This window comes from Danio aesculapii, chromosome 7 (assembly GCF_903798145.1).
Source record: "Danio aesculapii chromosome 7, fDanAes4.1, whole genome shotgun sequence".
NCBI lineage: Eukaryota > Metazoa > Chordata > Actinopteri > Cypriniformes > Danionidae > Danio > Danio aesculapii.
This window is the reverse complement of record NC_079441.1, coordinates 16,563,642-16,590,380: the sequence shown is the minus strand read 5'-3', so window position 1 is coordinate 16,590,380 and position 26,739 is coordinate 16,563,642. Positions and strand designations below refer to the sequence as shown.

The window sequence follows — 26,739 nt, the reverse complement described above, 5'->3', positions numbered from 1 at the left end:
ATATATATATATATATATATATATATATATATATATATATATATATATATAAATACATAAATATTTATATATATAAAATAATACATAATAAAAACATTTAAAAATAAAACATAAAAATAATAGCTTTTTAACTTTTATTTAATGTTTACAATGCAAATCCAATTAGATCCACTTATTTGGTAAACAAAGCAATTCTCTCATATAATATATCCATTAAAAGACAGAAACTATTACTTTACAAACTGTACTGTAAATAAATCATTTGAACATTTTCATATTAGTCAATAATATTACTGAAATTAATTTAAAACTGAATAAATATAAATTTACACACATTTACACAAGTAAATTAATAGACTTAATGATGGGCTAAAAATGTGGAGATTACTGCATGCACAGATTCTGAGTGGGCCTACTCATCACTAATGGAAGAAAAAAAATTATATTTGTTTTCCTATTATTTTTGCAAGGGAATTTCTATCAGCATGTTGCATGTGGTCACATCAAAATTAACTAACTTCTTGAGGAATGCATGCAAATGTAAATTTCATGCAGGATACTTTTTTCTCTGCAGATTTAGAAACTGATTGAAGTGCACATGTTGCACTGACGAACAGAAAGCTGCTTAGTTTGAAACTAGGGCTGCACAATATTAGGCATGGGCTGGTATACAATTCTGACGGTATGATAACCATGGATAAAAAAACACGGTTTCACAATATTTTGATTACTGCTCTAAAATATATTCTTTTTAGGTGTCTGGAAAAAAAAAAACTTTTTCCCCCCATTGATCATAATATATTTTATTTTCAGAAACATTTAAAGTATTTTGAAACAGTAAACCAACAGACTAGATCATTTAAATGAATAATTGACTTCTGCTGTCTTCATTAGTTTCAAAAACACAGATTTATTTACAATTTAAAATGACATCTTTGGATATCTTTTCTGCTGTTGTCCTAAAAAACAAACAAACAAAAAAAGATAAAAAAAACCTGTACGTATACAGTAGGAGCTATATTGCAGAAAATTTAGAAAACCATGGTATACCTTGAAACCGGTTATCGTCCCATGCCTACACAATAATATAGCATAGATATCGAAATTTGCACATCTGCAGTAGTCACATTGCAAAGATATGCAATGTTGAGTGTGAATTATAGTCAACCAGGAGCTGCAGAATTGTATGTAATGACTGTGTTTATATGGTTTATGCAAAAAAAATTGTCCTACTTACAATTTTTGTCTTGATTATTTCACGTACCCCACTGGCAGATTATTTAGCTTGTTTGAAGAAAAATCTCTTAATTGTGGCTTATTTTTTCTGATGCTGAAATAAAACAATATTTTACTTGCTCTAAGAGTTTTTAAATTTGGACTAGAAACGAGACAAAAACAAAGTAAGAAAAGCATTTTTTTTGCATTGTGATTATTCAATTGCTGTACCTGAATACTATTAAACTCCCCAGAAAACCATCAAAAAGAGCTATTCAAAATATCTTGTGAAACCATATTCATAGCACAATATTACTGTAAAAAAAAAATCACAATATCAGATTTTTCCAATATCGTGCAGCCCTATTTGAAACTGTGATTCACATATTGCTGTACTATTGAGAAATAAGAAACTTTTCTTTTTGCCCATGCACTTTTGCAAACATTTCACTTGTGTGTCCGTGCCTTTACTAAACGATTAGCTCAGTCACCGGCTGCTGCAAATCCAAGAATAAAAATCGCAAAGACCTTTTAAAGTGAAACTCCATTGTGAAACATTTTTGCAGCCATTTAATTTAAGAGCATCTCAGAAAGAAGTGCCCAGTTCTGGTTTTAGTAAGTAGCTTGATTTTTAAACACCCGCACAACTCCGAGCTTTGATTCAAAACTTTCCCAAGTGAGAAAGTCATAAATTTAAAAGTCTCAAAAATATATATCTCAAGTCTCAAATCAACATGACATCACAGCGTTTTTTTGGGAAGGTCTGAGGGAGTCAGGGTTTATTGCTAGAGGAGTCAGTGGGAGGAGGAATCTGTCTGAAACACAGAGTGAAAGGAGACAGGAGGAGGGAAAAGGGACGGAGCACAGGAGGGAAAGTCAGACAGGCTGAACGCAGGGACTGAGCTGGAACTCCGAAGACAGACACACTGACTTCAGCTTCATCCTGTGAACTCACAGAGCGTGCGGCTGAATGGACATGTTTATTTACACTGGGTGTCTACAGGAGCGCTGAGGACTAATAATACTCACGAATGGAGCCAGCATTAACTCTCCGCTCTTCTGTAAGTTTCTCACTGCATCTGCTTTGGATAAACTCTGTGCATGAGATCTTCTTTTCTTTTTATATGGTTGGAATAGGTAGAAATTCACCGTCCGAACTGTTTTCTTCATGCTTTGACAGGAGCTTGTGTGGTCTCGCATTGGAATGTTTTATCCAGTGTAACTGTTTTGATAAGTCTTTTGTACTTATTAAAATTGAAGTAAAACACTTGAAGTGGATGACTTCAGTGCAGGATTTTTCAACCGGACTCTTGTTTCTCAGCGTTGGTCTTTAGTACTGAAAGTGCTGTGTTAAATGTAGCTGTCAACACTTCTCTAAATGAATTCACTTTCACACACCTTGCAGTCATTGCAAAACGCAGGGTATGTTTTTGATGTGCGAAGACCATTGCCTTATTTGTTGTTCTTTCTGTGTACGAGTTTAGATGGTGACAATTATCTGTGAGGTCACCGTCATGACTTAACATTCAAAAACGTACTCCCAGATGCGCAAAACATGTCCTCTTCTTTGACACAAGTCTGTACTTGGTTTCATTCTTCATAGATGAGTTCCCTTCCCGGTGTTTGTCTGTATGTATTCCAGTGTGGTTTGACAGTTGCATTTCTGATTCTTTGAGCCGAGGCCACCTGTTCTGCTAAAGGGCGATGTTTTCTTTCTCTGGATGCATGGCCTCCTCGTGCTCCCACGTTTGGTAACTCTAAACCACAGGCTGTGTGATTATTCCTCTGTCCAACAGAAATGCTTCCTTTGACCTGATTTTACTTTAAAGGGCCATTTACACCAATGACGACAATGATAAAACTGTAAAGTTTAATAATTTGACTAATAGTCCTTATCGATAATCACGTTAGCATCACAGAAAAAAAACTGAAATGACTTTTATAACTATTTTGGGTAGCCAAAACATGGAAAGCCGATCTTGTTTTAAAGGGCTTGAGGATTTAAAGTGGCAGAAGATGCTCGCTTGAAAAAACAGAAAAGTATCATCCGCTAGTGTGGATGCAAAGAGTTATTTATGTAGAAATCATCTTTTTGAAATGAGATTTTGTTAGATACGACAAGCCAATATCTCTGAAAGCTTTTGTCTTTAGTTAGTAGATGAATGACGAATGCAAGTGTGGTCTGCTTTATATAAGTGGTAACAAACCTTATTACTTAAAGGTCTGCCATAATGCAACTGTTTTAATTGATAGCAGAATGGATTATTCTTCGTTTTTTTTAGCAGAGAGAAATAAATGCCTATTCACATTTCACACTGCATCAACAGATGGAAACAGACACTTGGTCTGGTTTTGTCCGGATCAGTGTATTACCACATTGGGATCAGTCGTAGCTCGTTTTAGCAGGTTGAACATGCTAAATTAGTGCTTGTTTGGTCATGGAATGTCTAAGATTTTTGTTGCCATCTGTCCGTGCAGCGTGAATTGGGCTTAACATACTCCAAAGTGGATAATTGTGAAAATGCTGTTTTCTCATTATAGTGTGGACGATGAATGATACATATTTAATTAGTCATGTGAGACAGTCATGCCAGCAGGATGGTGTATTGTCATTTGTTTTGATCGCATTCCAGTTTAATAGAATGATAATAAAGATAATGTCTTAATTACTACATACCAAAGTTCCTTTAAGGCAAATCATTTCACTCGGTGGCCATCTTTGAAACGCCTCTCAGGCATTCTGTCTGATTGGGGAAATGTCAAATTCTCCAAAACTGTTTATCAAACTTATGTTTACATAGCTTATTTGGAATCACCAATAAAATTAAACAACAACTGTCTCTTTAGTTTAGTTTCTAAACGTTCGAATCAAACAAGATCACAAAACCAGCCTCGTTTATGGCCATTCTACACAATTTCATTCTCTGGATAATGCTTTATCAGATTGTGCTGGTCTTCTGAAGTAATTCACAGCTTGGTATTGATGGGGAATCTCCTCCAGAAATGACAGCTACTCTTTGTTTATAAGTCTGTGGGTGTTTGCTGTCATGTGATGTGCGTTTGACAGGACGGACTGTTTCTCGCGTTCGTTTCATACAGATTACAAAACCATAAAACTTTTGTTTTCAAGTGTAGTTGGGTCATTTAAAAGTACAGATTTCAATCTTCGTTTGAATATATTTCTTATGTCTGTGAAGCAGACATGGTCGCTGAGATTCCAGTGTGTTTGTTGACCACCAAAACTGTCGCAAAAACACACATCTGGTCCGAGCCCCTTCTCCAGAGAAACGTCAGTCTGTAGCGATCGATGATTGGCTCCTGTATTAGTAGACGGGGCTTCATTCGCCATATTGTCCGTTACACTTTTCCCCATTCAAAACTATACGAGTGACATGTCTTGTGTAATCTATAGTCTTTACTCAGACTTCTTTTCTTTAACGATGCAATGGTGGAATGCTTTCTTGCAGTTGTTGTTCAGTAAAGACAGTTTTACTTTAGCATTTTAAGACATTTCAGTACTGTGATCAAAAAGCTCTTTAAAACAAGCACTCTTTAAAAATGTATCCAGATTAGTGTAGATGTAACATTTATATATAGATCAAGCCAAGTCAAGAAGGTTAATTGTAGTTTATTTATATTCCATCTACATGGCAGGGGTATACAACATATAGACTGTACAAGACAAGACATTACATTAGATGTTGGTTTGTGCACCTATATTAATAATGATTTAATATTAACATTAACAGCAGCCTAAAGGTCTATTTAATTAGGTTTACATAGAGTGTAAGACTATAAATGTAGGGAAAAATCAGCAAAATTTTATCTTCAAGTCCGCTCAATGTCAAATCCATGTGCATTCACTGCATCCACTAGGATTTGCGATTTGGGGAAAATATCTAATTGAGATTTTTTTTGACAGATATTGCGATTTTGATTTTATTTGCGTTTTAATTTAGTAGTCAAGCTACAGCTTAATAATCTGTAACATAGCTTCTTACTGCTAAAATGCAGTGAGTGTTAGTTAAAAAGGAACTTAAAAGATATCAACTTATTTTAGCAAACATCTCTGAAATTGTACTTTGCTGTTGCTTGAAACTAGATTGAGTATGACTGGCAGTATTTTTAGTTGACTTTTTAGCAAGACGCTCCTCATATAGCCGCCTGTGGTACTTCTTTAGGTGTTGGTTGTTGTATTTCCTTGTGCTGTGGCAACAATTCTGTGACAGCTCTTACAAATTACCTGGTTTAGTTTGGTGTCTGGGCTTTGAAACCAAGATATTCCCATATTACTGACGCACTGTTTTCTTTCATGATAATTAGTCTATTAATGCTTCTGAAGCGGCTAATGCCATCATTCTACTCGTCCACACTTTCCTGTTTTTTGTTTTTTTTATTGTGTTTGTTCCGAATAGTTCCTTTGCGCAATTCTGATTGGGCAGAACGAAAGTGTGCTCACTCAATCGGCTAGTAAGACCGCAGACATGCAATTGCTCTAGGTGGGAGAAGTTAAATAATATATGTTTCATGTCGCAGCCTCTTGCGATTAGCTAATCGCAACATTTCAAATAGCGTGTGCGATTCGATTTCAATTAATCGTACAGCCCTCGCATCCACAATTCTCTTAACTGCCCTCTCCTGTCCAAGGGTTGGTGCATTTGACCATAATACTGTGTATATACTGGGCACATCAGTTGTTGCATTGTGTCTGGTGTAGACAGGGTGTAACGCAATAAATAATTGTATGAAATCTGAGTGTCTGGCTGAGATGGACATACACCATTATTGCTCATTAGCAATGGTAGAAACTAATTGTTTCAAGATGTTGACTTATACGGATGAAAAAACCCAAGCTAATGTAAAATATAAAAGGTCTGGTTCAAGGTTTGTTTTTGTTTGATGTGGGCTAACAACAGAATAACAGGCTAATAACAGATTTTTTTTTCTTCGTTTGTTGGGGTTTTGGATGCAGCCTTGGGGCAATTTTTTTGTGTTGAGCTGGCTGAGGTTTTTCCTGTTTGAGCCATTTAACAGTCATTTGCAGAAGCTTATTACCCTTCACTCTTAACCTTTCCAAATCACCACTTTATGCTTCAGCAAACTTCGCTGCCATTGCTGGCATGAACCAAAGCTTCCTATCATTCACATTTATGTGCTTGTCAGCTTTCAACATTTGTGACAGTTACTTTGGCAGGAACGCAAGTAAGATGCAAATGAATCAGTTTTATTATCCTTTAAATCTAGTGAGCTGTAGCAGTGAAACAAAGTATTACAAAGTTCTATTTCAGTCTGACTGAAGTGTGTTTTAATATGCTTTTCGTAATTGGATAACACACATTTGTAATCAAAATGCTATTTTAAAGAGCAGCTTAGGCTAGTTCATGACCAACAGGTTGATCTGAAAAACTTCCCACGTATATCAAGAAGTTGTTCAGTCCCTGCGCAGAAAAAAAAAGTTCCATAAAGTGAATGAATTCCCTCCTTAATTCCCATGCCTGCCTTGGTCATTTAACAGGTTGTCTCTTTTCAATACACCACACTGGCTTTGAAAGCAGTTGGTGGGTATACAGTTGGTCAAAGGGAACTATATTTGTCAGGAAAGAAATCTACCCGTGTATAATTAAGAGTGTTAGGTTTCAGTTTGAAAGACCACTGGTTTGGTACAAAGAGAGGGAGGAAGAGAGAACGTTTGAAACTGTATTTGGGTGGGGTCATGGGTTAAGCTTAGATGATGATGGATGCTTTTCCTCCAGGAATTACAAAGGAGTGGAGAGATGTTTATTCTGTGTGATTCGCAGATGCAAATGTGTCACTGTGTAAACACACATACATCACGTTAGGGCTTTTATGTATATGCTTTTACAATACAAATTTATTCATGCTAATGAGTTGGAATGTTTCCCTTATTGAATGCTGCTTTCAATACTGGCAAAACTTGTTGACTTTCGTATTGTTGTATATTATTCTGCTATTGATATAGAAAGAATCTGCAGATACTTTTTGCTATTTCTGCTTGACTTAAAATAGCTTAATAACCAGACCATCAAAGATGTATAGAGTCAGCCGTCGCCTAATAATTACTGATTTGGACTTGTGATCCAAAGGTGGTAGATTTTAGTCTTTTTTTGGTAGCGGCAGGGATTTTAGGTGATTGGAGTGAATAACTCGCCAACCTGATTTCACCAAGTAGGACATGTTCCTGGATTAACATCTATGTCAATCCTGGAACAACATTCCAATCAGCCAATTAGAATTCAGGGATACGTTTACCGGTTATGGTAAGTATAGGCTTATGATTGGGTTCATGCACTTCTACATGCTTGTAATCCAACTATTATTCCCTTCTGATTTTGGGAATAATTTACAGTTATGGTTGGGTTTAGGGGTAAAGAATAGGTATGGATTACATTTTCAAACAAAAATTATGTTCCAGGATCAACATAGATGTTAATGCAGGATTGCATTGTACTTGTCAAAATCATGATGTGCGTGAACAACCAGCACTCCTCAATTGTTGTTGGGGGGTAATTAAACTGTCAATTAATTACCTTTAATTGACAGATATTGCAAAAGTCCTGAGCAACAGCACATTTCACCAAAGAAGCTGTTGAACTGGCTTGATTTTATGAATCACCAAGGACCACAATTTCAGCTTTTATTGAAATAACATAAAAAAATCACAATAATAACATGTGGCCTTTGAGTGAATAAAGGTGCTTTTTTTTACTACAGGATGGTTTGGCTCGGTTTGGTTTTTCTTAGCTTGGTTTGCATTTCTACTGCATTTTGAGTAGGTGGCATTATCGCTAGAGTTGCGCCACTGCTTCCATGTCTTCCTGAAATGCTTTCATTCTAGATTCTCTATATCTCTTACCTACCAAAAAATGGAACACTTGGACCTCTTCTACTAAACAAAATGCTAGAGTTGGGCCACTGCTGCTATGTCTTCCTGAAAAACCTTCATTCTAGATTCTCTAGATCTTGGCTACCAACAAGAGGAACACCTGGACCTCTTTTACTAACCACGATGCTAGAGTTGCACCATTGCTGCCATGTCTTCCTGAAATGCTTTCATTCTAGATTCTCTATATCTCTTACTTACCAAAAAGTGGAACACTTGGACCTCTTCTACTAAACACAATGCTAGAGTTGCGCCACTGCTGCTATGTCTTCCTGAAAAACTTTCATTCTAGATTCTCTATATCTCTTGGCTACCAACAAGAGGAACACCTGGACCTCTTCTACTAAACACAATGCTAGAATTGCACCACTGCTGCTATGTCTTCCTGAAAAACTTTCATTCTAGATTTTCTATATCTCTTGACTGTCAACAAGAGGAAGACCTGGACCTCATCTACTAACCACGATGCTAAAGCTGCGCCACTGCTGCTATGTCTTCCTGAAAAACTTTCATTCTAGATTCTCTAGTTCTTGGTTACCAACAAGAGGAACACCTGGACCTCTTTTACTAACCACGATACTAGAGTTGCACCATTGCTGCCATGTCTTCCTGAAAAGCTTTCATTTTAGATTCTCTATATGGCAACCAACAAGAGGAACACCTGGACCTCTTCAACAAACAACAATGCTAGAGTTGCGCCACTGTTGTCATGTCTTCCGGAAAAACTTTCATTCTAGATTCTCTAGATTTCTTGACTGCCGACAAGAGGAACACCTGGACCTCTTCAACTAATCATGATGCTTTCATTTAGGGTGTCTTTTACTTGATATAAAAATGGTTTAGTCGTGTGAACCAACAGATGATTATTTAAATATAGCATGTTTGGAGTCTCATGTCACAAATCCAATGACCTCGGTAGTGATGATTCTCTTGGAGAAATTGATGATCAGCTGTGTGTATGTCACATTTTGGTAAAGGTAAGGCTTGCTTAAAACCTCACCTGAGGTTGTACTAAAAGTACCAGATATTAGGTACTGAACATAGAGAAAAAGCCCCCAAAATGACCCACACTGTAGAAAATCGCCTTAAGTTGACCGCAATTTTCATCTTTGGGTGAACAATGCCTTTAATCTGATACACAGGATTCACTTTCACTGATGCACAAAGGCAGTTTCAACAAGAATTATTTTACAAACACTTACACTATTTTACACACAGCCCGTAGCATGTAACGGCACACTCTGAATGTGGATGACACATAAAAACATCAATAGAAGCTGGAAGGATGCTGTAACTGTAGATCTCAGGTTAGATACTGTACTGTATTGTAGTGTAATGTATTGAAGGATGTTCTGTCCAGAGGCCCAACATTCCAACACAGTTCTCTAGTCGTGAGCTCTTAAGTGAACATGCTATCATTTACACCTGGAGATGATCCAGTCATTGTTCCTCATCAGATTCGGGTCAGTGCCATTTTGGCATTTTGTCCTGATGATTACATTGCATGGTCCTCCACAGGCGATGTATTCAAGGACGGTGGTTAAAATACTGCTATGGTTCATTTTATGTTTGGGAAGAGAATACACGGCCTTGGTAAATGATATTTCTGGTTTGTTTATACTATAATCATGTGGTTTCGTTGAGATGAGTAGGTAAATGGCAAAGCTCATTGTTATTTACATTGTTATACATTTTCTGGACTTACAAATCGATGCACATTGGCGGCTTACATAATGAGCACTTGATTGTAGACACATTTTGTTGGAGAAAACCATCTTATCAGTCTTTCCCTTCCTCCGTCAGGCTCAAAGGAAGTCTCCTCCGAGCGCTCTGATGTTATTTTCAAGCAGTTTGTTGTCTGCCAGAGATAAGAGGAAGAGATTTGCTTTGCCTCCTTAAAATGACTCTTGAATCACATTTGCTCTGTGCTACAGCCTAAGCTAAACATGAAAAGCGTAATTTTTTTCTCCTGCTGATGTAGGAGTGTGTTCGTCAGGCAGTCTAGAAAGTCAGATCAAGGCTGCTCACCCAGCAGAACGGATACTTCCTTAATCTGGAAACGTTCACCGAGAATAAGCGGAAACTAATATTGTAAATCTACAGCCCGCTTTATCTCTCTCTCTAACATACACACCCAACCCACATACACACATTCATGAGCTCACAGTCTATTCTCACTGAGAAACACACACACACACACACACACACACACACACACACACACCAGCCCTGCCTGTATAGGGCTGGCATACTCTATTTTTTCCTACCACAGACTCCCCAAATGCAGTTGAGAACTGGTTTGAAACCAAAATTATGGAGAAAAATAGAATATAATTTTATCACCCTTGCATGGTGAGTTCAGTCTGGGAAAAACCCACCCATCAAGACAAATAAAAATATCTCTGAATTTAGCCACTGACACATCTTTAAATAATCATGAATGAAATACAAACTGAATATGCTTGTTCATGTTATGAACATGTTTATTGCTGAAAATCAGTTGAATAAATGAACAATAATGAAGACAAAAATAGCATTTAAAGAATCAATTCTTTCTACGTTTTTGTTACGAAAACACTGTTAGTGCATTGCCAATATCTTGATGTTTTTTTAGATCTATTTTGTATGTGTTTGAGTGAAAATAGTAGCATAATGATTAAACAATTTAATGTTTTGTTTTAGGAACTATACAAGTTTTTTATTTTTATTTTGCATTTATAGTGATAATTTTGTGTATATTTTATTTATTTATTTATATAAATTATGTAAATCATTATGTGTGAACCTATTTTATATATTTATTATTATTTAGGTTTACGTTTTCTAAATAAAGATAACATTTATTGACCAAGAACTAAATATGATAAAAAATATTTGAATTAGTATAGTACATTAAATGGACTGACATGACATAATTGTCTAACAAATAAATATTAAAAAATACGTATAATGATCCAAACAGTTCTATTTTGCATGTGTATTGCAAAAAAAAACTCTTTTTACAAATGTGGAAATCTGATGCTGTCCCCACCTTTGAAATGTGGACTAGAGAACTTGGAAATATGTTACACTTAGTACCACTGAGATTCACACTAAATGACAAATTGTCCATGTTTAACAAGATTTGGGAACCATTCATATTATTTTTGCAGATAGACTGAACTTATTTATTTATTTTATTTCATTATTTATTTTTATAATTATCTTATCATTATTTTATAATGTCTCTTTTGGTTTCATTGTCCATGTACACCTTGCTTCAATTTTTAATTTTTGTCTCAGCCAGTTTTATATAATGATTGTAAATGTTATTCATGTATGCCTTTTATTTCATTTTTTTAAACCTTCCATAAATATTTTGATTAATGTTAGATTGGGGTGGGAGGTAGGGGTTTGAGTTCCTTTTGTAGCAAGCTAAAGTCACTGTGAGTACTTCCAAGAGTACTTTGATATATGGTCCTTTTCCTTCTTGTAAGGATTTAGGCGATACTGTATGTATGAAGTTTTTTTCAATGAAAATAAAGAGTTAAAAAAATATATGTATTATAATTTTTAAAACTTTTTATATAATTTTATTTTCTATGTTTTGTGGTAAATCTGTTCAGTAGGCCCATAAATACTTGTTTTGGGGTGTTTTGGTTTTTACATTTTTTAAAATCTTTTTTTAATTTACACTGGAGCTCCTAAATTCCTTTTTTTTACTTGCACTCCACGATTGTCAACTTATCTCAAATATTTGCGGTTAGATCAGATAATTAAATGATTACTGAAAAACTGTGACAGGCCTAATTAATACCAGATGAGTTTTTGTCTAGTGGAAAACTGAATGAACTCAAATGAAAACTGAAGACAGGAATAGTTTAATCATACAGCTGATAGAAGAGGTTGAGCATGTCTCAGTTTATAAACTGTGCGTCAGTTACGATGATTATTATAGAAGAGATTCAGTTCTTCTACAGTAGAGTATTGTCATATGTTGGGGGCCGACTGAACGTGTACCGACAAGACTGTTGTGTCGCTATCTGATTCTGGGTGGAGAGTTTCAGGTATTCAAAAATCCGCACACTATCACCCACACAACCAGTTCCAGTAATGAATCCAAAATCAAAGACTAAGAGAAGAAGCCTCTTGACTATAAGTCTCATCAGGAGGCTTTCCTTCAGAAAGCGGCCCCCGAATCTGGTGAGTTTTGCGCTATAACCGTTTTGACAGGTTTCGATAGCGTGTTTCCTTTTTTTCTGAGGCCAAATGATCAGGCTGGGTTTAGATCAGATCAGCTGCTTTACTCATTAGCTGTTTATGTCTCATTCCTGCTCTCCCACACCGAGCAGCTGCGGCAGAGGCTCAGCTGGACTCAAACACAGCCGCTTCACACTCGTATGTTTCCACAGTTGTGCATCCGGACGTCTGTCCTCACGCACTTTACCTTCAATTTAGGTAATTTCATTTAGTTACAAGAGCACAGTTGTTGAACATGGCTTAATTAATTTATATTTGTGCCATGGAAGTTTATTTAATCAGTTGGCATTTGGACTACTGTGAGTTTGTTTTTGCTAGCCAGATGCAGAACATATGCGTACATGGATGGAATAAACGTAGAGGCCATTTGGACAATTAGACCATTATCAGGTTCTCTTAATTTGGAACTTATAGTTATGTGTTTGACTAAATTGTAATTTTTTTTTTAATTCTGTTTGTGACATTTCTTCCTAATTTAAAATTAAAATGATATCAGTCAGTGCTTTTTGTTTTTGATTAAAATAACAGTAAAAAATTTTATTTTTTTATTTTACCAATACCAATATAAAGTTTATAAGAGTTAAGGAATCAAAATTTGAAGGAATAACCATGATTTACAATCACAAATACAGAAAACATTTGTTATTCTGATATTTTTGTTTTTACAGTCTGAGTTTCTGAGACTTTTATTTCAGTATGTTGATTTACTTCCTCTGAAATGGAATATTTAGTAGGGGCGGGCCCTTTTTTGTGCATCATTCTTTCATATCACACTAAAGGGAGTTGCACACCGCATGTGCCACTCGGCGACATGCCACGCAGCACTGTGCATTTTATCATTCTAAACATAGATTTCTATCAGGGTAAGCACACAGGCGCCGCTAGTCGGCGGCTGTCCGCGGCACCCAGCTACAACTCAGGACACTGTTCATATTTCTGCCATGCCACAGAGCGCCATCTGAATAGTTTTATATTAAACAACATTCAAATATGTGCGTCTGGTGTGTGATACTTCCAACTGTCAAGTGCGTGCTGTATCATGGCGCATCCGTTGTGCGACCCCCTTAACTGTGCGTTCACACCGAATTCGAGAGCGTTAAAGTTCACTCTGGCTGCCCTAGCAACAATGCTTTCTGCCTTTACTGCTCCGCCGGCGAGAGCATCAAAATTATATTGATCGTGTATTTAAAGGAGCCATTGCAGCATATCAGCAAATCACTTACATTCCCATTGCATTATATCAAATTCATTTAACTATGGAAGATCAAGTTGTTGCATGTGGTGTGGCTTTGCTTCACTTATCCAATATGTGTCTGCATTAGGGTTGCGCAGTTTACTGGTACTAGTATCGCGATACTATGGCTCCAAAATACTGGCGATGCCACTGTAGTTTGTAAATGATAGTATCGTCATTAATGGTTTATCTACAATAGATAGTTTTGCATGTGAAAAAGTCACTAAAATGCTCACATGTTTGTGCAACAATAGACCTTTTTATTTTAATAGTCTATGGAGCCCTTTAAGGTTGCATGTTTTCTGACACATTTGAATCATGTCATTTCTGTTCCTGTTAATATGATTTAGTAGCTACAACAACCATGACAATCTCTTAAAATGACTCACAATGTGAAGTTTTGAAATACTTTGGATTCTTACCTGATAAGACTTAAAAAAGCAATAGATGAAAAACCCAAAATAGCAACAGGAAACATTGAAACAATTTTTGACCACTTCATAAAGCCTAATTTTGTTGGAAAAATACTCTTTTGTAACTAATTTAGTTTGATATAATTTGTATCTTTATTTTAATGTATTTTTTTATTGGTCAGTTATCTACAAAATAAAAAAAAAGAATGAATTAATTTTAGGTGAAGTGACATGCAAATAATACTGTTTTCAATAATAGGGGAATTATGAATTAAAGTCAAGTAGACCTATTATAACATGTAAAGCATAGTATTTCGGACAATTTTATTTTTAATTTGAGTTATGAATTATAGTATCGCAATACTACTTGGTATCATGATGCTTTAGCTGCTATAGTATCGTAAGATGAATTAATGGTATCGCGACAACCTTAGTCTGTATGTCTAAAATATTCTGAAGCAGAAATTCTGGGTTTAGGGTTGGGGTGGGGGTAGGCATTAATAAAATACAATTTCTTGGGTAATTTAATAAATACCATAAATAAAGTCCGTACAACTACTGTTTTTACATTACTGTTTAGGATTGGGGTAAGGGTAGATGTTAATAAAATACAATAAATGGGAAAGTTAATAAATAATATAATTAGTCCTTGTTAACTTCTGACCGCAAATGTATCTGATCTAGCAACAACCATTCCGATTGCTTGCCGCCAAACCACATCATAGCTCATTGCCATAAAGTTGGCTTGATTTTAACTCTCCTTTAAGATGAATGTCTGATCAAAAGCTATTATTGTGATGCCTTATTGTGTGGTATATTTCTATGGTTGTGTGGCTAATCAGAGTTAGCTTGTTGTAGCTAGGAGGCTAATGGTAGATGTATGATTATGCTGGCACATAAGCTAACTCAGCTAACTAAAGAGTATGAAATATAAATGCTCAATTTCATAAGCCATGCCTTTAATTATACATCAGTATATGAAAGAGTCTATATAATGCTTATTAATATCATTATAATGGTGACATAAAATGGTCATTATTTAGCTTTTTACATTACATAAATTATAACGTGATTTTACAGAATTAATAGTTGTAATACTCAACTTTATAATCAGGTGCTACAGACTATACCTATTACAACTCCAGTGAAACAATAGGATTGATCAGGTTCCTATAGGTGGACACAATTCTCATGGGGGGACTCGATTTCTCAATGACTTCCGGCTACTTTGACGCTCTCAGCGCGTTCAGTGTGAATGCACAGTAACAGAAAGAGGGGCGTGGTTAAGAAAATTAAAGGATAGTTGCTATGGAAGCCCTCAGGTTAACGTCAACAGAAGGACTTTCACCTCAAAGTGGAAGCAAATGGTCAGACTCTGATTGAAGATTACCAAAACAAACTTTTTTTTTTCCCAGTGATTTAACTTGCACAAATGAATTATGTATCTTAAGAATGAGAATGTGAACTAGCAAAATAAACACCGTAAATTAAGTTTTCACAAATTATTTTTATTTTGCCTTAATAACAAAATAAATGAATAAAATAAGTCATATTGAATTTTTGTACTTTTGATTAATATTTTTTACACATTTTATGTGGCGCATCTGCAAATTACCAAATTTGAATCTTTATTACACATGCTGATTTACTTTTCATGATTTCATCAAGTTGAGACAGCTAAATAAAACTGATATTGTCAACAAATGCATCAAATATAACAAGATTTTCATAATTTAATCAAGTTAGCAAAAATACATTTGTACAAGAAATTATCAACACATATATTCAATTTTAATTGGGGGGCTTAATTTATTTATTTTTTTCAATAAAGTGTATTGAATATTTAGATTTTTTCCTAATGCGTGTTCTCGCCTGTAGTGTTGGCTCCTTGTGATTTGTCTTTGTGTGCATGTATAACTGTAACTTCAGTTTAAACATGCTATGACAAGCCAAGATATTTTGTTTAGACCAACCGCTTGTCTTTTGTAATGGTGTTTTTCGCTGTAGCCTAGAGATAGTGCGCTCTGGCTGTGGGTTTTGTCTTCCTTTATCAACAAATGTCAGCAGAAGAAGCTAGAATATGTTTGTTTGAATTCACAGAACATCCTGAATGAGAAAAAAAGACAGCACTTGACAGCTTATAGGTTGTCTAAGAGCTTTCAACTTAACGAGGCACCCTTCGATAAATCACTAGTAAATCCTCATTAAAACCTATTATACTGAGATAGTCCAGTTTTATGCTTGGAGGTTAAAAGGGTAAGTCGTCACCTTACGTAGTCCAGAAGGTGGAAATATAAACAAAGCAAGTCTCTGCAGCTTTTGCCACACATGTATTTGCGGCTGTGGTTGCTTACGTGGCGTCAATGGAGGTGTGAAGATTCTCAAGGAGAAGAAAAAGAATATGGCAGGTGTGCAAAAACATCAGAAGAAAGTCATTTACGGTTGTAAGGAATATATGCAAGAGTATGTGTGGCCTGGAAATTCAATAAACTGGCACAGTCTGTATGGTTTATCAGCTGTAAGTGCTCATGTTACAGGAATAGTCGACCCAAAAATTTAATTTCTGTCATTACACACCCTTATGTCTCAGTTTGAGGCTACATTTATTCAACAATAAGGTGCAAGTATCAATGTATTTGCTTTGTATGTATGATGCATCACCGCTGTTGGTTGTAATGTGAAATAAATTTTAAACTATTAATTTTTGTTTTTAAATCCTTAAATGATCTGGCACCACCTTACTTATCAGACCTGCATGTATATAATCCTGGTAGGTCACTAAGGTTTTCTGATCAGTTTATTCTTTCAGTACTAAGGTCCCAGTGTAAGCGAAGTGTGGATCGGGCTTTTGCTGTTATCGCCCCAAAACTCTGGAATGGGCTTCCACCCCACATCAGACACGCTCTAACTCTATCTGTTTTTAACATTTGTTTTAGCATTTGTTTAGCATTTGTTTTAGCATTTGAGTCTTTTTAATGTTGAGGGGTTTGCCTTTTGTTTTAATTATTTATGTGATGTGGGTTTTATTTTATTTAGTATTGATTGTGTTCAGCACTTTGGGCAACGTTGTGTTGTAAAAAATGTGCTATTTAAATAAAATAACTAACTAAATTAAATTTAAATTTGCTGATAACGTGTTAGCAAACACTTTAGCAAACACTACAATATACTTCACCATTTTTGTGGGTTTGTTTGCGCTTGCCTTAAATCTACATCTTCCTAAATACAGAACACACGTTCATGACAACATCTCTTTCAAAGACTCTCTTTTCAGGGTGTTTACATGGACACGACAACTGCAGTGATTTATGTGTTTTCACTCACAAAAATGCTGTTGTTCTCTAAACAAGGAGACAAAAGTTTTTACCCCCAATAATTTTTAGAGATAGAGTGATTTATTTTTTGACAGATTTTTTGATTTTTTTTCTTATTTATAAAATTGGTTTAGAAGTATTTTTTTTATTTCTTGTGAAAGTAGAAATAAAAAATGTTATTTAATAAAAAATTGTGAAAAATTAAATACAATTCATTGAAATACAATTCATTCATGGCACAAAAGCATTTAGGGTATGTCCGAATCCACTTTTGCTATTTTAAGGACAGTAAAATATGGTTTGCGCCGCGGCACATGGTCTGAAAGGGTTGTGCTTATTATCTTAATGAGTTATGGGTGTGTTTTGAACATAACGTGCATTAAACCAATCAGAGTCTCATCTCCAATTCCTTTAAGAGTCAGTTGCTTCACGGCATGATGCATGTGCTACTTACATGGCGGACTTTGTAAGTGGATTTTTTTCACTAGCGAGAAAACTGTTAAACAAACCATCTGCAGTGTGAGGATAAAGAACGATCCTCCTCCATTTGGCCTCTTTACTTTCTCTTTACTTTACTTGTACTCTTTACTTTACTTTCAGGGATACGATGTTGTATCCACTCCACTGAAGACATCCATTAGCCCTTTAATAAGACCATTAATCCTTTTATTCTTTTTCATATGTAAAGATATTTGTGCATTGCTGTACATCCTGTGTGTATTAAGCAATATGTACACGTTTAAGGCGCACAACTAACGTGCTCTGCGCTGGACTTTAGACCAGCTTTCAGCTGTTCAATTGCGCAGGTTATTTTAGTTCCTCAAAATAGCAACGCGCCAACAATGTGCCTTAACACACCTTTCTAGACCGGAACACCCATGAGTCCACAAAGCGGTGCAAATGGATTTACTATTTAAACAACGTGGCGCAAAACATGAAAATTAAGGTTGCGCCGGTCTGAAAATAGCAACAAATTGCACCAAACACGTCTTATTCCTCCGGGTGTAGGATAGGGCCCTTTGTGTTAAAAGGAAAAACATTGTCACATCCTGGGAAACATAACATGATTTATGCATAACATTTAATTTTTTTTTTTTACTGCCATAATAAATATTTTTTCATTTATTTATTTTTCTTCAGAGCAGCCGTCGAGACACAATACCAAATCTTTTTTTTGTGTACTTGAAATATTGGGACGCTTTGGATAACAGTGTCTGCTAAATGAATAAATCTAAATGTATATGGAAATTTCGGGAAAACGATCATGCGAGACATAAAATAACTCTAATGTCTTTGACTCGGGTGTTTTAGGAATCATAAAAATATTGAGATGATACAATTGAGTTTGACGCACTGTCTAGTTAGCCAATCACATCATTGAGGCCAAATCATAACATTTTCTGATGCGCAGTTTATTTGGTAAACTCAACTGTTTGTTGTTTCTGTGCATGTTGACAAGTTATGTACGTTAAGAATTGATGGCCATTTTGACATTTCTACTCAGCTTTTTAATACAATACCCTAAAATGCAAATAAATTTTGATGAAAACGTTAAAGAAATGACATGTAGAGACTTAAATATTAAAGTACAAATAAAAACAAGCTAGCAACTTCATGGCAACATGCCAGCAACTTTTTAGATCACATTAGCAACCAATTAAGCATCAGAATAACACTCACATATTCTTCAGAATTTTTGAAAATACACCTATACATCTTGGCAATTTGAGGTTGAAAATTTGGATGAAAGTCTCTTGTATACCTCATTATGGTTCACTGAGATCTAGTGAAATTTTCCCTACGCTATTCTGGTGAACGGGCTCAAACATGTTTTCTCATAAACACAGAAATTACCTCATCGTTTCCTCTTGGAATCCATAAATACACTTCCATGGGTTTACTTCTCATAAGTTCCGAGGCGTCTGATTGGTTCACAGAAATGTCACTCAGTCACAACAACCAGATGTCTGAACTCTGCCACACTGTTGGCCTACCAGATGCGAAACCCCGTCTAATAACACGTTTGCTCATGGGGCTGTGTGATATATATAGAGCACTTCTGGCTGAGACGCGTGTCATTGGTGGCCTCGCGCTCTGTGGTCTGAGATGAATTGTTACCATAGTGTTTCTGACCAAATACACCAGGGTGGTGGCACAAACCGAATGGTAATGAGGCTCCACCGTTTCATGGTTTCTCATTTTCTTCCCTTCCCTGTCCTTCCTCCTTCTGTTTCTCATTACTAACTTCATCCGTCACTACAATTAGAAGGGGCCGCTTCTGCTCTTATAAGGAGTGAGGTTTACATCAGTGGGACATCTTTATCTATGGGTCTTGGTTTGAGATTGCTGAAGGACTCATGAATCTTATTAGTGAACTCTAGTTTGAGTTGTTCAGCATGAGGCGGCCTGTTCAATTCACCGTTTTAAAACACATTCAAGCTTTGAAGTGGCCTGGAGGCCTGTGGTTTTTGAAGGCCATCCCTCTTGCGTGCATGTGTGTGTACACTGTGTGTTAAGAGCATTCTTGGACTAGGGTGTGATGGAAAAAAGACCTACATTGTATTTGAGGCTGTAGTACTGTTTTCATATGTTATTGTTTGTAGATAATTGCTAATTTTATTTTGTTGTTCTCAATAAAGCATTCATCACTATATTCATGGCTTTTATTATGGGATTAGTGTTTTAAAAACACCTCAAGCTATGTGTCTTTAACACTGTCTATGCTATAGAAATGACTGAAAACTTGAATAATGCAGCTTGTAGAGCAGATGTGCTATGATAAAACAGGCCATCCAATGCATGAAAACGCATCTTTTTCTTTTCTATATTTTTTTATTTCTGTTTTCAGTTTGTACACGTTGAAATACAACATTTTACAAACATTTTTTACAACAATAACCTTGTTGCATTTACACAATATACAAAATATGAGAATATATATATATATATATATATATATATATATATATATATATATATATATATATATATATATATATATATATATATATATATATATATATATATATATATTAAAAACTAATCAAAAACAAACAAACAAAATAAAAATAAAATAAAAAATAAAAGTAAAAAATGCTCCGTCTTTTGTCGTTAATGGTAATCTATTCAAACATGGGAATTATAATCATACTGAGTACTAGGTACAGCAAATATATAGTGAAGAATATATCAATGCACAACTGTAAGATTAGAACTGCATTGTCCACCAAAAATTATTCATCAACTTTTTCCTCTGTTAATTCCACTTCTTTGATATAACTAATAAAAGGTTTTCAAATACACATTTCTTTTGGAGAAAGGCCTAATACTTCATTACCTACGACTCGTTTGTGTTCTAACCTCATGTGCTTGGTTGTACACTATATCAATAAAGTGTTTAGACTTTTAAAAACACATGTTGTAATACATTGAGCCTCTAAACATTGTTCTTATGATGTTTTTCTACAGGAGCAAAATGCTAATTATTTTCAAACACTTACAGTATAGTCCGTGTTAGTAAATGCAAGGCTATTTATGAAATCCAGGCATAAAACTCCATGACAAGGCTGTAAACATGTTTTTATCTGATGTAAAATTGTCCAATTTAGCATTACAGTCAGTGGACATCTGGAGTTTATGGAGCCAGCCCCCAAAGGCCAGTCGATGAATTGCAGTTTCAGTTACTTCCATATTGGCTTCATGAGGGAGAGCGGGATGTTGCCGCTTGCATCAACCTCATCAAATGAAAAGCAAATGAGAATGCATGTCAGATAAGAGAGCATTTGATTGGTCAAGATTTGATGAGAAACAAACTACAACCTTTTGCAAACTGCAATGTTTATATCTCAGTTTTGTAGCACACCCGATTATAGATATCCTTAAAACTAACATACTGATACTAACATCTATAAAACTATTTAAACATCTATAAACTATAAAACATCTATTTTAATTTCACGCGAGCTTTAAAGCTTATACTTTTTCCATTCCTCTTCTGTTCTAACTATAAGCTATAAATGTAAATAGTCTTGTCACAATACTGGAATTCGATACCAATCGGTACTGAAATTTTAAAAAGTCAGCGCTGATTTGCCCTTGTGTTCATGTACTCACAGAACTTACCACTATTTATTTAGTGTAAATACAGATACAGGGACAGTGGATTGTTTTAAAGCCACAAAGATCAGCTGGTCCGTTTATGAACTGACATTCAGGCAGTGCGCTGATGAATCGACTGATCTTCGCAGTTTTAAAACGCACCAGTGTCTTTGTATCTGTAGTTACTCTCAGGCTGCATCCGAAACCGCATACTTCCATACTATATAGTATGTTAAAATCAGTATGCGAGCCGAGTAGTATGTCTGAATTCATAGAATTTGAAAATCAGTATGCGAGAAGTACCCAGATGACCTACTACTTCTGGCGAGAGTCTAAAGTACACATCCCATACATGCTGCGCTATCCCATGATGCCCCACCAGAGAATTCATAAATGGAAGTGAAGCGACGCGGGTAGGTCACGTGACCGTGACAAAATTACATTCGGACATACCTACTGAGTAGTAAGCGGTCTCGGTACCGATTGGTATCAAATTCCAGTATCGTGACAACAATAAATGTAAATGACTTGTTGAGGAGTGAGTATAAATAAAAAAAAACATGTTTGTAAACATTTTCTTTTATTTATGATTATTGAACGTTATTACTGAATATAATTATATATTTTTGATAAATAGTTTTTTGTTAATTTATTTTCAAGCAAAATATTGCAATAGTCTAAAAGACAAGTGAACAATTGTTTTATTCAGTTTACATTTTCTGCAAATCCTTCGAAAACAAAATGCTTGGAAGCACTTCATGTTCTTATTGTTTAAAGTGTAACTTTTTTTTCTGAGATCATCGCTAAAGTATCCATGCTTAGCACTTCATTATCTCTGGTCAAAACCATTTGTGAGATAACCGAAAGATGTCCTTCACATGAAGCGCAATGAATAAAGTCTTGTCATATGTGTCTGCCTTTGGCTGCTCTCCATTCTCAGAATCCTTGTCTTTTATTAGCATATAAATAGCTCTCCGTTAGTTAAGTTGATAGTGCTAGTGAAGAGCGCATAGTGACATACTGCAACTGGAATGTGCCATTTTAGAGTGCTGATGAGCTGCTATTTTAGCTCAGGACCATTACCTATGGTCATGAATGCTTCGTTTAATAGTTTTATGACTTTAAAGCAGCTAGATGTCATGATTGTTACAAACTATGTAAACCATCTCTTTTAATGTTGTATATAAATACTAAGCTTGTATTATAACGTTTTGCTTTAAAGATACCATCAAACTGTGTGAAATCATACATTTGAAATGCTTATTTTTCTAGTGCACATTATTATTCTTAAAGTGATCAATTAATTCATGATCAAATTAATCCACTGGAAAAAAAGTTTGATTTGGTAATCTTCAATCAAAGTCTGGCCATTTGTATGCATGTTTGGAGTGGTGGTCCTTCTTTAATGGTTTCGGCCACAATATTCTTATCAACACCGCTTGCGATTAGTTTGCTATGGGCCCTGCCCCTACTCAATATTCTGTTACTGAAATTAAAACCTCAGCAACTTCGTTTATGCAAACTTTAAGGATTTAATCGAAATTACTTAATAAAACTCCACGCAAGCCCAAAGTGTACTTGGATTTTATTTTCTTCACTTTTTTTCTCTTTTTAAAATATATTTTTATGTCAAAATAATATCTTTGTATTTAATATTAGCTTTGACATCTTTTAATCCTATCACACATACAAATATCAGCATGGTCTTCAGTATCATGCTTCTTTTCTCCTGTGTTTATTTTTTAGGCAGCCTGACTCCATGTTTACAGTTTGTGGACAAATATAATGAGGCGAAAACAATTCACAGTGCATGCGTGGTTAGAAATATGGGGCTGCAAGTACTGTACTGATGTTGAAAATTGCATCTTTTGCATAGTAAGCAAACCCTGGTTTACTCATAAAAACTGAATTGTGCTTTACAGTGGAAGTCCAAGAAGCAAGGCATTTGCTCAAAAATAAATCTTAATTTTGACAAATAATCGACACAATACTTGAATATTATACAGTTGGAGTCATAATTATTAGCCCCACTGAATTATTAGCACCCCTGTTTGTTTTTTCATCAAGTTCTGTTTAACAGAGAGAAGATTTTTTCTACACATTTCTAAACATAATAGTTTTAATAATTCATTTCTAATAACTGATTTATTTTATCTTTGTCATGATGACAGTAAATAATATTTTATTAGATATTTTTCAAGACACTTCTATACAGCTTAAAGTGACATTTAAAGGGTTAATTAGGTTAACTAGGCAGTTTAGGGTAATTAGGCAAGTTATTGTATAATGATGGTTTGTTCTGTAGACTATCAAAAAATATATAGATTAAAGGGGCTAATAATTTTGACCTTAAAATGTTTTTTTTTTTTAATTAACAACTGCTTTTATTCTAGCCGAAATAAAACAAATAAGACTTTCTCCAGAAGAAAAAATATTATCAGACATACTGTGAACATTTCCTTGCTCCATTAAACATCATTTGGCAAATATTTAAAAAAGAAAGGGGGGGAGGCTAATAATTCTGACTTCAACTGTACATGCTAAATTAAGACAAGTGTGTCTCTATTTTTATGAAATATGTCAAATTTGCATATTCTCATCTGCCAAGAACAGTAATAATGCCTCACCCCATAAACATCCATTATAACTGTATTACTGTTAAACCTAGGAAATTCCTGTAATGCAATGAGCGCATCTGCGTCCAGAAGGAAAGATATTTTGGCATTAGTGTAGCCATGTACACAATGAAAAGTCCCTGCGGCTGAAATTAAAGCCCTTCACACAACAAATCTGAGTAGATAAACCACACCAGGCAGAACAGTGCAAGTTTGTGCATGATATCACTTAGTGAACATTGTCCAGAGCTTCTGTGACTCAAGAATCTGATTCCATTGGTTTATTATAGGCCAACAAAGAACTTCTATCTGCCAACTTAACATTTGAAAAAAAAAATCTCTTTTGTATTCACCTCACAAAAGTCTCTGTTCCTTTGTGTGTCCGTCTGCTGTCCCAATAACTGCCCTCATTCCGTTACACTTCCTCCCACTGAACAAACACACTGTGTGTTTGTCCATGTGCTTCGCTCTCACCCTACAAACACACACACACGCATGCTGGGCCTGAAACTGATGTAAATGAATACACTATATCAGATAAGTTGCTATATAGCACCTGGATTTTGCATGGTGATTTCCTCTTATTTGGTTTGTGGCTGCACAATATATTGTAAAAGATCTGACATTAATATATTTGTTTTTTTCTGCAATTTATACCGTGATGTGAGTACAATGTCATCAGATGACTTAAATTTGGAAAGATTTGATTATTTTGTAATAGTTGGGGTGATTTTAAAAATATTATAAACAAAATACAGCATAGATAAAAAGTACAGAGCAAATACACAAAAGAAATAAACAGTGCTTTATGGTTTTCTGGGGAGAACACCACTGTAAAAAACATTCTTGCTGCCATAATTGTTTTAGCTGAATCAAATTAACTTTTCTAGTCATCTCAACTTACATAAATCAACCTGACCAAAAATATTAAGTTAAACTTTCTACAACTTAAAAATATTAGTTAACCATAGACTGTTAAAGATTTGGACGTAGTATCCGTACTGCTGTGCGATTAATCGAAACCGAATCTCAATCGCAATTTGAAACATTGCGATTAGTTAATCACAAGAAATATACATATATATATATATATATATATATATATATATATATATATATATATATATATATATATATATATATATATATATATATATATATATATATACTTGTTAATTTCCCCCACCCAGAGCAAATGCGTGACAGCCGTCTGTGTGTGACAGTATTACTAGCCAATTGAGTAAGGACACTTTCGTTCTGCCCCATAAGAATTGTGCAACCGAACTATGCGGAATACCCACTATAAAAAAAAAACAAATAAAACAAACAGGAAAGCTCGGAAAGTGGGATAATGGCGTCTGCTGCTTCAAAAGCATTAGTAGACTAATTAATTTCAAAGAAAAACAGTATTGGTAGTATAGAAATATTTTGGTTTCAAACTCACAAAAACCGAACAAAAACAAGTCATTTTTAACAGCTGTTGCAGAATTGTTACCACGGCTTGCAGATTATTGAGCTAAAGCTTGACTACAAAATTAAATCGCAAATCAAATCGCAATATCTGTCAGAAAAAAAAATCACATTTAGATATTTTCTTCAAATCGCTCTAGTGTGACGTCACTCATAGGTTTCTGAAAAGGGTAAATGAAGCTACAAGTAGGCGTGGCCAACCGCCGCCATTTTGTTTGCGTGCTGACCGGGGCCTACCAAAAATGGGCAAAGACACTGAGCGTGAGCGGAGCTACAGATGCCTGCTAGCATTTTGCTTAGATAGGCTTTTCTTTGGGAGAAATGCTTAATACTTCATTACCTGCGACTTGTTTATGTTCTAACCTCATGTGCTTGGTTGCGTACTATATGAGTAAAGTGTTTAGTCTTTAAAAACACTGTTGTATCACATTGAGCCACTAAACATTGTTCTTATGACGTTTTTCTACAGGAGGAAAACGCAAATTACTTTCAAATACTTCAAAGTCCGTGTTAGTAAATGCAAGGCTATTTATGAAATCCAGGCATATGACAACGTTTTAGATGACTGTTTTAATCAGTCTGTCTGATTCTGGAGTGCTGTCATGTTCTAAAGAAAATTATAAATGATAAATGATCTTAAATAAAACAAATACATTTATAGAGATGGTATATAAGTATAGAATTTCACTCACCTGGGAAATGGAGGCAACTTGAATGCTTTGTGAGCACAATTAAGTGCACACAGCATGCCATATTATCTGATAATTGTAAGAAATAATTCCAAAAAGCAATTGACTGTGTAAAGCTATATAAAACGACACAAAAATACAATGTATATGCCGAGTTCACCGGCTAATCATCCGGAATCAGCTGAGGTGACGTGACGGCGACCAGCGAGACCTAGCTGTCACTCAAGTGACCCCGCCCTTAATTTTGCAGACTTAATATAACTTAATATAAAAAAAACTAATGAGTTATACAAAAAAATTCACCCCTCACAGTTGTCATGAAGGGTAATATTAGCTATATACATCAAAATCGTTCTTTGTACCAGGCTGTAAACACCTTTTTTTCTGCTGTAAAATTGGCCATTTTAACATTGGGCTCAATAGAAATTTGCTCTATTCTGGAGCCAGGCCTAGCGGAATTTCGATGAATTGCAGTTTTAGTTACTTCTGTATTTACAAGTGAGAGCGAGATGTTTCCACTTGGTTGAAACCTGATTAAGGTATTATAAGTT

General features: G+C 35.1%; 1 protein-coding gene across 3 annotated transcripts in view; it reads left to right on the top strand.

Moving 5' to 3' along the window:
* Positions 1 to 26,739, top strand: part of rgs12a (regulator of G protein signaling 12a) — a 73,766-nt gene that overhangs the window by 16,375 nt on the left and 30,652 nt on the right. The gene's annotated exons all lie outside the window — the stretch shown is intronic.